Here is a 19,183-nt window from a genome sequence, read left to right as displayed (position 1 = left end):
GTGACGGGTTAAAGAAAATAAGCATTGTAACTAATATCAAGACAATAATAGAAAGGATCACAGTAGATACACTTTTGCATTTGGAAGAGATTCCAGTGTCGGGCTGCATGGCTTCTCAATGTTCAGACCGTTTAACTAAAGGATCATCAAAACACAGCAACAGTTTAAGCAATTCAGCAGAGTCTTGGCACCCAAAAAATGTTAAGTCAAAGCTTGATATCTTCTCAGAAAGTGGAAAACTCTCATATAAGGCTCATTGATGAACATATTCAAGTAAAAGTGTATCAGTCCATCGATTGGTACAGCAAGATTAAAACTCAAATCAACCCCAAATTTAGTTTCAAGAAGGTTCAGGTGGACTCATGTTGTTGATGCAGTGCTTGATCAAATGTCTCTCCCACTCTTTGGCAGCCAAATAAGTCCATTTGGGAGATGCACACCGTCGATTGGTATGTTCGCTGTTTTTGATCTCCTCACAGCTGTTTGCTCATCATCTGAAACACTTTGATCAGATTGCTCAGAACTTCCAGGAATAGTTGGTGGCACTCGTCCGGTTGTCAGGCAGCTTCTTGGAATCACACCGGTTCTTCGGCAATGGTCTTCAGGTACAACTCGCTTTCTTACTGCACTAGGCCCTTCATTAGGATCTGTACCTCCCGCAGTCAACCCTCTTGATTGTGACCCTTAGGTACCTAAAGTTGACTCTCTCAGACCCCCCTCAGGCCAAATAAGTGATGTCCCAGCAGCTTGTTGGTCCCCAACAGCTTCACTAACCTGATCCCTCTGTTTCGCTGTTACCCCAGTACATTAGAAACAGTTGCTGTTGTATCATCAAGGGGAATTGGGACTCTGCAAGTGAGGCTTGCATGTACCCAAATTGGGAGGGCTCCGCACTTCACTGCGGTGTTGGTGACTAGGATCACCTAGTATGACCCCCTCCAATGAAGTTTCACACACGTTTTGCACATGTGTTTCTTCACTTTTACCCAATCACCTGGAATGAGGTCATGCCACTGCTCCTGTTGGACAGCAATGGCAGCTTTACAAACATGATGAGACATAGAACGTACCACATCAGCGAGGACCTTGCAGAATTAAAAAATCATGTAGTCTTGTATGTAGATTAAAGCATTTGCATGAAAAGCTGGCAGCCTCCTCCAGGTTCCATGATAACCTACTGAGGGCAACAATCCTGTCCTCCTGTCGGGTGTACTTCTAAAACTTGTCAATACAAGAAGCAATGCATCTGGCCACTTCAAAGACATACAAATGCATGCTTTCACCAATCTGGATTTCAATGTGCCATTAATTTATTCCACCAGACCAGAAGCCTCTGGTCGGTAACTACAGTGGACCTTCTGCTCAACCTGGAGTGCTGCACATAACATTTTTGGAACCTCATTATTAAAATGAGTTCCACGATCAGACTCAAGAGAATTCGGAAATCCAAAACATGGAATCCACTCCTTTTACAATTATTTTGCAACAGTCAAACTGTCATTTCTACGAGTAAGATAGGCTTCGACCCATTTTGAGAAAATGCACACAATAACCAAAACATATCATGACCATTGCAAACGGGTATCTCAATAAAGTCCATTTGCATTCGGTTGAAAGGACCTGCAGATTTTCCAATATGACTCATAGCAATCTGTGTGTTCCTTCCTGGGTTTTGTTTCTGGCACACAACGCAATGATGGCACAGCATTTCTGCAGTTACTCTAACTCTCAAATTGAACCAAATTTATTGAAATAGATATATCATTGCATCACTCCCAACATGTGCAGGACCACTTGAATATCTTGCCATTGGTGACAATAACCTGTAAGGTAATACTGGTCTGCCTTCAGTGTAAACCCACACATCGTCTTCCCTCTTGGTGCAACCTGCTCACACCCAACCCTGCAGTTCTGCTTCAGTCATCTTGTCCTGGAGTACCCTCACCTCATCCCAGGTGTCTAAAGCTGACAACAACAAATTACAATCTGTGACATCGGATGTGTTTTTCAACAATTCTTCATTAAAAGTATGTCCCTTTAAGGCACAATACCTTGCTTTCTCATCAGTATATCGGTTGCCAACTGTCACATTGTAGGTACCATGCCGATGAGCAGCAGATATCACAACAGAAATTTGGTCAGGCAATTGTAGAGGCTGCAGAAGGCTACTCACACACTCTTCATTTTCAATGGGAGAGCCAGAGAACGTCATGAACCCATGCTGTGACCACAATTGCCCAAAGTCATGGACAACCCAAAGCCATACTGACTATCTGTATAAATTGTAACTCTAAGCTGTTCTGAAATGGTACATGCTTGGGTTAGAGCTATAAGCTCTGCATCTTGTGTGGAAAACATTGCCTGCATCCATGACACTTCTAGAACACCTCCGACTGTACACACAACATAAGCAGATTCAAACTTTCCTTCATTGTCTCGTAACAAATAAACCATCAACAAACAACGCATGATCAGATTCAGGCAATGGTTCATCAGAGATATCAGGTCAGCTCTTGCAACACAATTCAGTCACATCAAAGCAATCATGCTCGACCTCATCAGTCACGTTCTCATTTCAGGCAATGGCATCAAAGTAGCTGGATTTAGTACTGTGCACCTTTTAAGAGTCACATTCTCAGCACCGAGGAGGATTTGCTCATACTTAATCAATCGACTGTTGGTCGGGTACTGTGTTTGAGTGCTAGTCAACAGTATCTCCACTGAATGGGGCACACATACTGTTAGTGGGTGACTCATGACAATATGTTCACACTGCTCAAGGGTCACACACATAGATGCAACCGATTTCAAACATCCTGCAAAGCAGCAGCAAGGGTATCAAGTGTCGCAGAAATGTAGGCAGTAGGCGTGCGATTACTTCCATGCTTTTGTGTCAACACTGAAAGAGCACAACCTTCTCTTTCACTACAAAATAACACAAAGCATTTGTTGTAATCAGGCATTTCCAAAGCTGGTGCCCTGCAAAGGCATTATTGCAGCTCTGTGAATGCAGTCATGCAGCTATCATCCCAGGGTACCGGATCAGACACATCTTTGTGTGTCAGCCTCTGTAGTGGGTTTGCTGGTTTTCAAAAATTGGAATCCACCATCTGCAATAGATCACCATTCCTAGGAACATGCAGATTTCTTTTTGGGCAGCTTTTGAATCATGTTAGGAATCGGTGAGATTCATTTCTGCGACTCGTTCCTCGCTCCCTTCTCAATGTGATGTCCTAAGTACTGGACTTTAGATTTGCGGAACTTTAACTTGATCGGGGTTACTTTAAGTATATTCCCTGCAAAATGTCTCAACAAAGCAATAGTGTCAACTTTACAAGCCTCCTTCATAGTTGACGCCACCATTAGGTCATCAATATACTGCCCAATCACTGAGTGATTCGGCAATAACAGAGACTTGAGATTCTTTTTGAGTATCTGGTTATAGAGGGATGGACCCTCCGTATATCCTTTTGGGTCTCAGCACCATGCCAAAACACGACCGATGAAATGTAAAGCAAAAAGATACTGACTATCTCCATTAAATTAGATCGAAAAGAAGGCTTGGCATAAGTCGTTATATGAAAAACATTCAGCTTCCCATGGAATTTGAAATAAAATCATAGCTGGATTCTGTACCACAGGACAACATGGAACAACAATAAAGTTCATCAGACTCAAATCCTGTACAGTACAACACTTGTTGTTCAGCTTCTGCAAGCCCATAATGGGAAGAGTTTCATGGACTTCCCATTATCTCCTTCAAGATTCCCTGCTCAATCATTGAGTTGATCATAGGAATAGTTCTGGCAACAGTGTCTGGAGACAAATTGTATTGCGGGATTCTTGGGAACTCTGTATTTGGCTTGACTGTAATTCAGACTGGGTCAACACCTTTGATTAGTCAAATATCTTTACCTGTAAAGTCCCAGACTTCAGGTAACACTGTTGTTCTTAATTCAATGGAGAAATCCTCACTGTTAAGGAGAGGGTACATCCCCACATCGGATTTATGTTGGGCAAGTTTCAAAACAACATCATCATTGGTGTGTAATTCAAAACCTCTTGGTGTGCAATAGATTGAACAATTTAGTTAACATAACAAATCACATCCAAGTAGATTTACTGGACTTGTATCACACAGCATAAATCGATGCCGATCCTCGAAGGATCCTCCTTTGACTGTAACTGCTTCTGAAATTGGAATGGACAACTGTTTATTTGAAACTTCTACAACTTGGATACTTTCTTTCAAGAGGGGTACGTTAGGAACCTCTGCTCTTCTTACAGTAGATCAGATAGCACCAGTGTTGACAAGGAATGAGACAGGATTCCCATTCACTTCTCCGTCCACATAGGGACCAATCTGGTCTACCTCTAAGGATGCCCCAAGCACGCAGTCCTCCTCCCCTCACAGGCATCGTCAAGCAGCTGGGTCTTTGTCAATGTCATCTAATTGAAACAAATACTGCTGTGCTACATTCTGATTTTGGGAAGAATATATATTTATCTGCTGATTCTGATTCACATTGTGTCTTTGTCTCTGAACATTCTGTTGGGGCATTGGAGCTTGAGTCATTTGGATTGTCTGTGACACATTACAATTCTGCATTCTCTGTCCTTAGACCTGTTGAGTCTGTCCCATGTTATTTCCTTCAGACTGTGCATATTCCACATTCTGCATCTGATATCCTACATTATTCATAACAGACTTACACTAATGTCATCTGATTTCCTACATCATTCATAACAGACTTAGACTCGCATCTCCAATGTCCAAATTTTCCGCAAGCATGACTCAGATTTGTTTTCTTCAAAAGCAACACATCAACACCAGTACTGGAATCTGTGGGAATACTACAACCTTTAGCTTGCACTGGAAAATTATGCTGCTGAAAACCTTTAACACCCTCCATCGTTGGAGCTTGATTATGATGTTCTCTCAGGTGGTGCTTCTTCTTTGCCTCTATCAGATACGGTCTCAACTTGCTTTACTAATTTCTCAATGAATTGAAAAATGTAATTCTTATTCAATTCTATGTTCACAAATAATTTTTACAAATCCAGGAAATTATATTCTCCCACAATTCACCTGTTTTCCAACCTCAACCCGTAACAGCATGACTTTTATGACGTAGCCGACCAATTGCAGTGTGGCTTTACACCAACCGACCAATCACAGTGTGACACACTGTGTCGTCAATCTCACGCCTCGCAGCAGCTCACCCCCTTTCATGATATTTTCTGCTCATTTCTCTCGAAGCAAAATGACGATACAATGAAAGCGACAACTAAAAATGTCTGCTTCACTAAAGGAAGTTCACTCTCACAAGGTAACAAAACCTTTCTATACTCATTCATCTCCAATGAAACTTCGACCAGTGTGATTCCTCCCTTAAATGATATAGTTATTCCCTGTGCACCAGAGATCAACCATACCAACCGTTTACCACAACCGACAAAGAGAACCCTTACGAAGGTGTTGTCGATGACGTCTCATGACCAACACAACAAAACAGAAGACAACTTACTCAGTGTCTTCTACACTGAGACAACCGTAGGTAAATATTTTGAGATCTTAGGCCACAATGGACCTGTTTACAATTTCAACTTTGCACAAAGCACCACAGTCATACATGGACTTTAACAATATCGACTTGAACCACTATCTTAAGCAAAAGCAATAGCAATGTGCATTCCTATTACTACTCATACTCCTTTGACTTGTTGGCTCTATCCAGAAAGATACAGCACTCAATCAATCCTTCTTTTTGCTGAACCAGAAATATTGTGGACGCTTTGAACTTGGACAAAGAACTACTTTTGGCACCCTAAAATCTCACTTCACTAGGCAGAACCATCCTCTGCTACCAAAGTTTTGTTGCAGCTTATGCATGGTAAAAATAATTCTGTACGCTTCTCATCCTTACTATTCTAACTGTACTGTGTCCCTAATGATTAGACAATCGGCAGCATTTCCATTTACCACAGATGCAATTATTCTTTGATGAATCTTTCTCCACAGATAGAAGGGGTGCAAATTAGGGTGACCAAAACACCACGTTAGCTGTCCAATGAGGAACATAATTTGAAAGCTAACTTGCAAATTTGAAAACAGGTTTAAGTACAACACTCTTAAAACCATGCTGTAGAAATAACGAATTGCAATAGGAAGACCCAACATCCTGAAGAAATTAAGTTGGACTAGAATTATGCAAACCAAAAGTTCTGCTATGGCTACACAGAATAATAGAAGCAGAACTTGATATTCCGTAAAAGCGTGCTGATTCTCCATACAATGCATTTAAATCATTCGGAAAAAAGCAAAGTTTCTATATAGTGTACTTATATAGTGTACTAAAGCTAAGTAAACTGTACATAAAGTCCAGTGGTCCCATATTGGTACACAGAGGCAAAAGTAGATAATGCTAATGCTCCATTTCTGGCAGTGTGAGCGAGCAGTTAGGCTTATCAGAGGGTAGTGCTAAGAATTTGTTGTACTCACAAAGGAATTAAATGAGACACACATTCAAGAATAATCCGAGACCAATTTGCCAAAATAACACAGACTTTTATATAATTTTTAAAATGAAGATCTTCCTTCACAGGTAAGTTCTTTTTAAGTTATGAATTTTCAAAGTTCAGAAAATAACTCACCATTGTGTGCAATAATGAACCATGAAAGTCGATGGAGAAAAACTAATAAATGTATGTGAAAATGTACAGTTGATTCTAGGAATTCACCTTCGAGGATTAGGGTAGCAGCAGGGCAAGGTCCAATGTTCCACCAGCAGATCACCAGGAGCGTCCCAGAGTTGTCCTGGATCAGTGTGCTGAGGTCATTGGTAGTTGGTGCACTGCGAAGAAGGGGGTACACCTAAAAACAGGCTGCACAGTAGGACTTCCAAGTAAGTACAGGGGACCCCAAATAAGGGAATCGAGTCACAAGAGCCTCAGGACCACAGGAGTACAGCTGGTTCATCGGAACCCAGGCCGGATGGGCGGGGTGCAGAGCAGATAGGTCAACCGGGCTCTGTGCGTCAAGGCGGTCTTCGCGGTCAGGGGCAGGCAGGTTGCAGGGACGATTTCTGGACAGCTGGGCCACTCACAAAGAGGGTCCCAGGGGTCTTGATGTCCCTCAATGGTTACTTCCTGCTTGGACAGTTGGAGACTGGATTGGACTCTTTGTCTTAGTGTTGGTTGCAGGTGGTCTGGTACCTCAGGTATTGCTACAGCACAGCTATGGTCGGTCCTGGTGTCCTCTCACTTGGTGGGGGGACAGATCTGACCCTCCAGAGCTGGTGCACCTCTTCTTGCTTGGGTGCTGCATCGAAGATGATGGGGAGCAGCAGGTCGGTAAACTGGACTCTACGGTTTTGGTGTCTATGGACTGCAGGGGAGTAGTTCCTGTACTCCAAGGGAGTTCTCTTGCAATTTGTAAAGGGCTGAAGGTGCTCCAGGGTTCTTAAAGGCCTCTCAGCTGGAGGAAGAGACAGCACACGATTGTCGAGTCCTTGAGGCAGCAAGCAGGGTTTCACACCAAAATTTACAGCAGATCTTCTGTTCTCAGGCCATCAGCTTTTCTTTGTCCATTTTCTTCTTAGGTCCATCGAATCTAAAGTTCAGAGTTCTGGGGTACCTCCTAAATACAAAATGTAGGTGTGTTATGGGGGAGACAACTAGTAGCCAATGGGCTACCTACCTTTGAGGGTGCTGGAAATTTTGCAAACAGTTTCTCAGGTTTCTGTACCAATCCAAGATCACAGGTGTATCCCAATGAGCTTGTCAACCCAATCATTTTGCAAAGAGTCCATATAAAAAGGGGGGGAGGCACAGTAGGAGGCATACCAGCCTTACAATTCTCCCAGTTGCATTGTGGGAAATACAGTGCTTGATAACACTCACTTTAGTTGAAAGTCATCTGTATTCACAATTTGTTTTGCAGCCAGTGCTGTGTATCTCTAGTCACTTGTTTCAGATATTTGCCCTGCTTCAGTAGAGAGTAACACTTGAAACTGGGGGCGCTGGCAATACAGCCCAATATTTCAACAAGGAGCCAAAATAAAAAGAAGGGAGCACACTGTAAGGCACACAAAGCACAAATTTTGCCCAGATGCATTGTGGTAAATACAGTGCATGGCAACACTCCCCTTACTTGAAAATCTTTAGTATTCACCATTGTTGGTGCAGCTAGTGTTGTGTATCTTAGTTCAGAATGGTGATTAGAAGATTCTCCCCTGTAATTCCTCTTCTTCAGAAATCAAATCTAAAAATTTGAAAGAAAGTCTACTGCAAATGTATATATAGCCTGAGCTAGCAATGATATTACAACATTATTGGAGGCACCTAATGGTTGTTTTAATATTAAATAATAATAATAATAAATACAGGAGTTAATATTATAAATGTATATTTTCTTTTTGACAAGAAAGTGCACATTTACTTAAATAAAATCCTTGCTTTTGTTTTGTGCTAGAGTCTCTTTAAATATAAATTAATATCTAACCACTGTACAAATTGCAAAATGGCACATTTCCTTATGAGGATGTTTGGCTTTTCCTACAGTGTTGGGTCTTGAAGTTACTGAGAAAATGTCATAAGTAGTTTTTTTTTGTATATTTTTGTGTGAGAGCGATTTTATTTTATTTGCCTTAAAAAGATGAAATACATAGCAGAAGAAGAAATTGTGCTAAATTGCGTCACCGCCTGACTTGAAGCATGAGCTTCCTGAAAGTAAGGAAAGAAGGAAAGTGCTCGTGCGCCCGAGTTCGAATGCCGTATCATGAACAGCTGATTACCTCACTGTGGAGTTGAGTAAACGTTACATTGCGTGCGGGTTGACCTGGTAAAAAGCATCAGCTGCAGACAGTAATGCTCGGGAAAGAGAGAGGCAGTCTCTGCTCACTGTTTCCGAGCTTTGCCTTATGTAGTTCATGCACTAACTGGGAGAAAGTGTCAGCTGAGTGTATGCACTTTAGACACTGCAAAGGTCAACAAAGCTGCTGAGCTGTGCTCTGAGCCAGCGCGGCTGTTCATGATACTGCCCTTGATCTGCTATTTACCATATTTTCACCTGTAACCTGCCAAAACGGTCAATGTACAATGTTCCCTCCACCCAACCTGATTTTTGTTTTCTTTGGGCTTTGCCAAATGTTTCCCAAAAGAGGCAGCAACATCCATCTCATCATTTAGAAAGACAAAGTAAGCAGAGAGCGATATACCTTCTGCGTGTATCCGGTTCTTATTCAAGACAGGGACAAAATAGTACATAATAATATTGGATTACAGAAAATGAATGATGGTTTTGCTAAATTAGCTCATTTGTGTTTTCCACGTTTTGTCCATGATATTCATTGTATTGCATTCTCTAAACTGTTTGCAAAAGATTAGTATTCAAATAAATATGAGGTTTTCAGAAAAGCAGTTTAGTTAATATTAATTTGTCACCTGGAGGAAGCTGGCACAGATTTTGTTTTTAAAAGGACTGTTGATATGGGCTCAACACATCTTTCAATGGGTGGTTTCGATCTCGTTTTTGATTCCTGTAAATGATCAGATCAAATCTTACACATTCTCCTTTTTCAGTTATGAGTGATGAATTAAAAGGTGACAGCTGCAGCAGTGTTCGTAACAAGATCTGTCCTGAGCTCACTGATGCAAAATGCTATGTTAGGTAATGCTTAATACTTGCATTTAGCTACCCTGCCCATAGCCAAAGATTTTTTAGATCATGCAAGTGAGGAAGACATAACATGACAACATCACACAATAAAGGCAAGTGAGTTAGGTGGCTTGTCTAGGATCATGCAAAGTGAACATTAGCACTAGATCCAGGGCACACGTCCTACAAAAGAAGTGGGGGGGTCTAACCAAGTTAGGCAGCTTGCATGTGACATCTTGGCACATGATATCACAGCGCATGACGTCTGTTGCGTGACATCGCTTGTAGAATCACAGGAAGTGACCTCACAGAAAGTGACATCACAAGAAGTGACATCGGGCACATGACTTCTACACCTTGTACCCTCAATGTCTCATGTAACACTTCTTGTACATTGATTTACACACTTACATGAATTATGGTAAATGTATGATGTGTATCTTACGAAAAACACTCTGACACCCTGCATTGGCATGAGTTGCTCTATAAAGAAATAAAACAGTGGTATTGAAAATTGTTATCTGTGTAAATACTTGGACAGACCAACACATCTGACATTCTTACAGTGCAGCATATCTCTTATATACAGGGACAGAAACAAGGCAAAAGCTGCCTCTCTTAAGTACCTGTGAAGTGATAACAAACGTTGTGCCTCTGTTTCTCCTCCATTGCATTTGCATCTAAATTTGAGACTCCAGACCATATCCAGCCAGGATCATCGTGTTCAACCAAAAGGAGGCTTGAGGGCCCCTTTAACCTTGGCATTTATCTTTGGCCCAGAAGGAGGTGAAAATAAAAAAAAAGCATCCCTGCCCACACCATGCTGCTGGGAATGGCATGCAAAGAACATCTGTTGAAGGTGTATGTGTCCCAGTGTCTGCAAATAGCACTTGAACAAGCTCAGCATATTTCGGTGGGGCCCAAACTCTTGGCAGGGTGGAAATAGCAAGTGGACGCCGTCTACCCCTGTGTACCCCCGACTTTTGCTCTGACTACCCAAGCTACGTTTAAAAAAACTCAAGGTTCAAGGAAAAGTGTTCTGCCTTCCAGAAGGGCTGACTGAGTGTTTTTCTCCCTGGGAGAGTCTGTGACAGACCCCATAGAAAAGTTAACAGGACCGAGAGTGCTTTAGATCAAGGAGATGTGTTTACTGTGTCACGGGGACTATTAGTATTTGTATCTGTTTTAATATCAGTACCGAGCCCTGAATGTGCGACGAAGATTTTAGTAGCATTTTTTAGAAGCAGTGGTTGAGGCATTAGTGGCCGTGGTCAGAGCCAGCCCAGCACGGAAGTAGACACCATTTTTGGTTGATATTCTAGTTCCTAGCAACGCGCCCAGCACACTATTTAATACAGCCAGGTGCGCAGGCATGGTGTTAACAGGAGCATGAGTGCTCTAGATCAAGGGAATGTTTTTACTGTTTCACTGGGACTGTTATTAGTTTTTAGGTCTCACCTACACATAGGACACCTTTAGCCGTCGTTATAGGGTGACCAGATTCTCAAAACAAAAAACGGGGACAGGTCATAGACATAGAAGTAGGACTACGGTTTGCAGTAACCATCAACATAAAAGTAGGACTATTTGACAGCTGTCCTAGACATAGAAGAAGGACTACAATGACAGCTCCCTCCACAGACCGAGATGAAGCATTACAGACAACAAATCCGCGGTCTTTTATTGTCATCCCTCTCCTTTACACAGCAGCATTAGTACTTTTTATTACATTTACACTTCTAAGGACTATAGCATATATTTGCCAATAATCAATAAAACATCACAGGCTAGCAAACGCCAGATTTACTAGCTTTATCAATGCTCGTTTCTATAGCTGCGCATCATCACCACGTAAAGTACAACTCACCAATGTTGCTTAGTTGCTCATGACAGAAAAGTATGGGAGGTAAACTGCGGAATGCTAAATTGCCAAATGGCAGCCATGGGTCAATGTAAAAAAAAAACACTTCTCTCCAGGTATTACTGCCTTAGGGTCTTAAGGGTGGCAAAGGCTGGCCGACCACACAGTCCTCCCACATTTGCGTGGTCACTGCTGGGATGTTATGTTACCTTACTGGGGTATGTATAGTGCACTGTAGCCATTGGTATCATCTCATAGTGCAATAGTGTGAAGACCTGAGCAAAAAGCTCTAGCAGCGCTGCTCGCCTCTTCCACAGGTGTTAATACTGCTCCTTTAAGTCCTTTCCAGCTAAACAGTTTGCCATGATCTGAAAGGTCAGTCAAAAGGTCAAGTCATAGCTTTGATATGAAGAACACAGAGCATGCATCAATTGGTTATGAATAAAACCTGCAATGAGCAATGCATTAATCCTTGCACGGTATGCATAAGGGCTACTGAAAAGTTTGTATGGCTATGAATACAAGCTACAGGACGAAGAAATATTGTTTTATCCAAAGTAGAAACTTTGGCTGGCACGATGACGTTGGTGGCGCTGCGTGTAAAATGTCTTTCTCCAAAGGATTTCCCTTCTTGCTACAGCGCTCACCTCAGTGACGACACATGCAGTAAACAGTGCAAAGAGAGCATGCGCGCGCATGCTCAACCAGAACAATGAAAAACAGGGACATTTCTGTGTTTAACCTGGACACTGTTTGAAAACAGGGACATTTGAGTCACTTGGAGAAAAGTGTCGGGACACTTCTCCAAAAACGGGGACCGTCCTGGGAAAACGGGGACGTCTGGTCACCCTACGTCGTTATGCTCTTTTTCAAAGCACATACTCGTGTTTGTGGCGGCATCCACCTTGCGGGAGCGAGCAGGAACGCAACACGTGCACGAGTATGTGCTTCGAAAAAGAGCAGACTGTGCACGCACGTACACACACACGCACCACTCCCGGGCCAGTAAACACATGCTTTTTTTAAACGTTTTCAGAATCAGCCAGGTTGGTAAAACTTTTGCTGATCACTGCAGCCTTTAAACTACTTGCTATATTGTATACATAAACTTACAATATTAACAACTTGAACAGCTTACTTGATTTTGTTCCCTAAAACAAGCAGTTTCAGATTGTGTATGCATGACACACATGACTCCCAAAGATACTATCGGTTTAACAAAATAAAAAAGTCTATCTGAGAAGTTGGACATAAACGACTGTGTACTAGAGAGGCTAAAGTCTTAAAAACTCTCAAGTGTCTGTTCGCTGAGTAAACAGATTTCAATATGCTTGTGACACCATTAAGTGTCACATTATAAGCCTCGGTCTTTGGTGGTCTTTGCAGTGCAAGGGGGCACGACGTTTCCAAGTAAAACAATGATTGGCGATAAGACACCTCCCTACCGTTTTCCATTCTGTTTTGGAATATAATATAATAATGTAGTATCCTCAGAGCATTACGAATACCACAAATTGTTAAACTCTGCAAACCTGTATGGGTTTTATCTTCGAACCATTGTCACAATGAAAGTTGAGCTTTACAGTACTCACCGTAACTGCAAATGCCTTGCATTAATGGCTGACTCACTCTCACTGACTATCCCACTCTCACTGATACTCTCACATACTCTTACTCTCTCACACTCACAGACTCTCACTCTCTTACACTCTCACTGACACTGACACTCTCACTGACACTCCCACTCACACTCTCACTCACACTGACTCTCTCACTCACACTGACTCTCTCACTCACACTGACTCACTATCACTGTCTCACTGACTCTCACTCACACTGACTCTCTCACTCTCACTGACAGTCTCTCCCACTCTCACTCTCTCACTGACGGACTCTCCCACTCTCTCACTCCCTCACTCTCTCTCACTGAGAGACTCTCACTGACTCACTCTCACTGACAGACTCTCACTGACTCACTCTCCCACTCACTCTCACTGACAGACTCTCCCACTCTTTCTCACTCACTGACTGACTCTCCCTCTCTCTCTCACTCACTGACTGACTGACTCACTCTCACTGACTGACTGACTCACTCTCACTCACTGACTGACTCACTCTCACTCACTCTCACTGACAGACTCTCACTGACTGTCCCCCTCTCACTGACTGACTCTCCCACTCTCTCTCACTGACTGACTGACTCACCCACTCTCACTGACAGACTCTCAATGATAGACTCTCACTGACAGACTCTCCCACTCTCTCTCACTCACTGACTGACTCTCCCACTCTCTCTCACTCACTGACTGACTGACTCACTCTCACTCACTCACTGACTGACTGGCTCACTCTCACTCACTGACTGACTCACTCTCACTGACAGACTCTCACTGACTCTCCCCTCTCTCACTGACTGACTCTCCCACTCTCTCTCACTGACTCACTCACTCTCACTGACAGCCTCTCACTGGCAGACCACTCTCTCTCACTCAGTGACTGACTCTCCCACTCACTGACTGACTCTCTCACTGACAGACTCACTCACTGACAGACTCTCTTACTCTCTCACTGACAGACTCTCCGACTCTCTCTCACTGACTGACTGACTCACTCTCACTGACAGACTGACTCACTCTCACTAACTCACTCTCACTGACAGACTCTCACTGACAGACTCACTGGCAGACTCTCACTGACAGACTCTCTCTCACTGACAGACTCTCACTGACTCTCTCACTGACAGACTCTCACTGACTCTCTCACTGACTCTCACTCTCACTGACTGACTCTCTCACTCTCACTGACTGACTGACTATCTCACTCCCACTGACTGACTGACTCTCTCACTCTCACTGACTCTCTCACTCTCACTGACTGATGCTCTCACTGACTCTCACTCTCTCACTGACTGACTCTCTCACTGTCACTGACTGACTGACTGACTCACTCTCTCACTGACTGACTCTCTCACTGACTGACTTTCTCACTCACTCTCACTGACTGACTGACCTTCAACCTCCTGTTATTTGTGCCCCCCTAACAAACAAAAAAACACAACAAGCAACCATTGGGACAGGCAGATACAAGTTGCCAGCATTGAAAGGACAAACAAAACTCAAGGCATTATTTTTAATACTTTTTTAAGATGGTCGCTCAGTTGTACATAATGTTTTGTTGGTCATATCTAAGGTAACAAAAATGCTTCTGACACTTCTTTATTATAACTTTTCAGCATGCTGCAGACTTGTGTACAGCACAGCTTAAAGACATAGGTAAAGTCAATGGGCCTGATTCACAGAACTAACTTAAGACAAAATCCTAAACTTACTACCATTTTCGTATTCACAGAAGGCACTTACTCAGTTTGGTATTCACAGAAGACACTTACTCACTTCGGTATTCACAGAAGTTAGGAGTCCTAACTTTAGGACTCCTAAATGCCTTCTGTGAATACCGATAGTCTTAAAATTAGGATTTTTCTCAGTTTAGGAGTCCTAAAGTTAGGACTCCTAACTTTACTACTACTAAACTGAGAAAAATCCTAATTTTAAGGCTTTCGGTATTTACAGAAGGCATTTAGGAGTCCTAAAGTTAGGAGTCCTAACTTTACTACTGCTAAATTGAGAGAAATCCTAATTTTAAGATTTTCGGTATTCACAGACGGCATTTAGGAGTCCTAAAGTTAGGAGTCCTAACTATACTACTACTGAACTGAGAAAAATCCTAATTTTAAGGCTTTCGGTATTCACAGAAGGCATTTAGGAGTCCTAAAGTTAGGACTCCTAACTTCTGTGAATACCGAAATGAGTAAGTGCCTTCTGTGAATACCAAAATGAGTAAGTGCCTTCTGTGAATACCAAAATGGTAGTAAGTTTAGGATTTTGTCTTAAGTTAGTTCTGTGAATCGGGCCCAATATATCTGGCTAAACACTTATAGGTTCCCAAAGGCGAGACCTATTGGCTATGCCAATGCTTGATTTATCTGTTTTGATATCAGTACTGATACTTGCATGAATGACGAAGAATTTGAAAGCATTTTTTAGAAAAAGTGCGTGAGGCATTAGTGGCCGTGACGTGTTCAGAGCCAGCCCAGCACAAAAGTAGATGCTATTTTTGGTTGGCGATCTAGTTCGTAGTATTGCACCCCGCACATTATTTACTGCGGCCAGGTGCGCGGGTGCGGTGTTAACAGAAGCATGTGTGCTTTAGATAGAGGGGATGTTTTTACTATTTCACCGGGACTACTATTAGTATTTTGTATCTGTTTTAATAACAGTACCAATCCTTGCTTGCACAACGAAGATTTTAGAAGCATTTTTTAGAAACAGTGTGTGAGGCCTTAGTGGCCATGTTCAAAGCCAGCCCAGCACAGAAGTAGACGCCATTTTTGGTTGGTGTTCTAGTTTCTAGCGTCACATTTGGCACACTATATAATGCGGCTAGGTGAATGGATGCGTCTCTGGCCCGCCAAAGCAAAGCCTGCCTGCGCCCGTCCACGACCGACCGGGTCCAGGAACCAGAACCCCTGCCCCTTGTCACCTAGACAGGAGCTATTGTCGTACCAACATGTTGAAAAATCCTAATCATACAGTGGGGAGTGTCTGTCAATATAGAATGGAGCCAGACCCCTGGGCCAGTGTGTGTCAAGAGTGTGGACACTGGTTTGGGAATCAGGATAGAGCTAAAACAGACCCACATATTGATGAAAAAAAAAACTGACAAAGGACCGGAGGAGAAAAAAAGGCATCTTACACCATACTAATACTTTAAGGACTATGGGCCAGATGTACAACCATTTTTTTTGAGGTCGCAAGGGGTATTTCGGCCTCTTTGCGACCGCAAAATAGGTCAGCCCAATGTACTCACCCTATTTAGGGTTGCGACTCGCTATTAGGAAGGGGCGTGACAAGGACGCCCCTTGCTAATAGCGAGTTCATAACCTATGTATGAATGTTTTGCGACCGCAATTGTGGTCGCAGAACACTCGCAGATTACCACCCTTCCTAGAATGGTGGTAAAGCACTCGCAAAAGGGAAGGGGACCCCAGGCAACCCCTTCCCCTTTGGAAATGGATACGCAAACATTTTTTAAGAGCAGGCAGTGGTCCCATGGAATACTGCCTGCCCTTAAAAAACTGAAACTGATACGTTTCTTTTTTATTTTTAAATGCTTTCCGTTTTTCTTTAAGGAGAACGGGATTGTAGTAAGCTCTCTTCACTTTCAGAGCAGGAATGAGATACAGGAACACAGGAACAAATGGTGGAAAATCGTTATGTTTATTTCTGGAGCAAATGACCCACGACAAGTCACATACGAATCCAGTCTCCATCTGAACATCTCCCTGAGATTCTAGATCCCAAGAAGCATTCTACATTTTGCTTACATGGCTACATTCCATAAAGTTACAGCAACCCATAAAGAACTATACAATATAATCAACTTACTACACACCCTCCCCTTTTACACAAACAGAAAATGTAACTCATGCACAAAAATAAAATCATAGAGAACAAGAAATAAAAGAAATAAAAACAAAATTTGATTACTTAAAAACAAAATGTGATTACTTAAGTCATGACATAATCACGGAAGCGAACAGGTGCTGTACGTAATCTTGAGTCTACAAGATTTCTACCACTACCCTCACCTTCTCCTTTATCAGATGTTACACAAGGAGAAACCGGATGGGGTAAAGTTACCACAGAATCCCCTCTATCGCCATGATTCAAATTACTATGAGAAGAATGACTAGAGGGCCCCGAATGTGTACCAATATTGTCACAAACACCAAACCAATTTTGATTTGAACTATCTGTAACATAAGGGTTAGTCTTATTTTCCAAAATAATTGCAGCTTGTTTGTTGGTAATTTTAATAAGTGCATTTTTGTTCCACCAACCCCGATCTTGTAGCATAGCAGACATTCGAGAAACTCGTATAATTTGAACAGGAGATGAAAATTTTGAGTAACCTTTAGAAACCTTAATGGGTTTCCAAAACAAAACCCAATCACCAACTAACAAAGGTTTATCCACAACATGAAATCGTTTATCATAGTTATGTTTATAACTGTTTTGTTTTTTAATTACACAATCACGAATATTGTTTAAATCAAGAGGAACATGAGACTGTTTTTCAAGTAACCATGAAGGATTAAGTTTAGAAGTTGGTATGCGGCCCCTTAACAACGTGAAAGGTGAAACACCAGTAGTAGTGTGTGGTGTGGTATTGTAATTCCAAATTCTCTGGAATAAGAAAGAAGGGATGTTTAATCCATTATTAACAGCTGTTTGTACCGCATCTTTCAACAATCTGTTGGCACGCTCAACCAATCCGTTTGTTGAAGGACTATACAAAGGAGCAAGAGTATGTTTGATGTCTAACTTATTTAAAAACAATTCAAAATCACGACCAGTAAAATGAGATCCATTGTCAGTTACAATATCATCAGGTGTTCCTTCTGTGTAAAACAAGTGTTGCAGAAATAAGATAGCAGTATCAGAATCTGCACTTTTGACAAAAGAAAAATATATCCACTTTGAAAAATAATCTACAGCAACAATAAGGTATTTTTTTTCTGAATTGAAAACCGAAAATGGACCTGAATAATCTAGGCCAATTTTTTTCCATGCTGCAGAAGGCCATTCAACAGGGCTCAAAGGGGAATTAGATGACTTCCAATGTTTGTCAGAGCACAGGCACTGAGGACATTGGTTCACATGGGTTTTAACCTGATTATCAATGCCAGGCCACCAATATGTAAGTTTAATTTTGTTAACTGTAGCAGTAGTACCCGGATGCCCTTCATGAGCAAGAGAAATATTTCTATCCCGGATACCTCTGGGAGGAACAAATTTATCCTGCCGCATTAAAATTTTATTAGAACAAGATAATTCAGAAGCAATCTGTGCAACATTTTTCTCTTCTACAGATAAACTCCGATCCAACGGCCAACCTTTGACAAGAAACTTTTTGACATTTTGCAAACAATCATCTTGTTGAAAGCTTTGCACCCAATCATCTTGCGTGATCTTGTAGGTTTGTATGACATCCTCAACAGAGAAAACACATTCAAACTCATCGTCAACATCAAAAGTCTCTTGACTATGAGGAAGCGGAATACGCGAAAGGCAATCGGCTCGAATATTTTTGCCACCAGGAAGATACTTTATATCAAAGTTGAATTCTTGAAGTCTAGCTAATAACCTGACTAAGCGAGAAGATGCCTTATTGGAGGAACTATCAGCAAGCATATACATTAACGGTTTATGATCTGTAAATAACTGAAATCTAGTCCCCCAAATATATGTGCGAAATTTTTCAACAGACCAAGTGCAAGCTAAAGCTTCACGCTCAATGGTGCTATAATTGATTTCAGCAGTAGTTAAAGTACGAGAAGCAAAAGCTATCGTACACTCTTGTCCATTAATTATCTGACTCAAAACAGCCCCTAGACCTTTAGCCCTGGCATCAACGGTTATAATGATTTTAATACCATAGGTAAATGGCTTGATTGCAGGAGCATTAACTATTAATTGCTTGACTGATTTGAAAGCCTCATCCGTGTCAACGGACCACTCAAACTTAGCATGTTTTTTTAATAAGTTCCTAAGAGGTTGTACCACCACAGCATACCCTTGAACAAAACGAGCATAGTACATACT

This window comes from Triturus cristatus, chromosome 7, assembly GCF_964204655.1.
Source record: "Triturus cristatus chromosome 7, aTriCri1.1, whole genome shotgun sequence".
NCBI lineage: Eukaryota > Metazoa > Chordata > Amphibia > Caudata > Salamandridae > Triturus > Triturus cristatus.
This window is presented reverse-complemented; position numbering follows the sequence as displayed.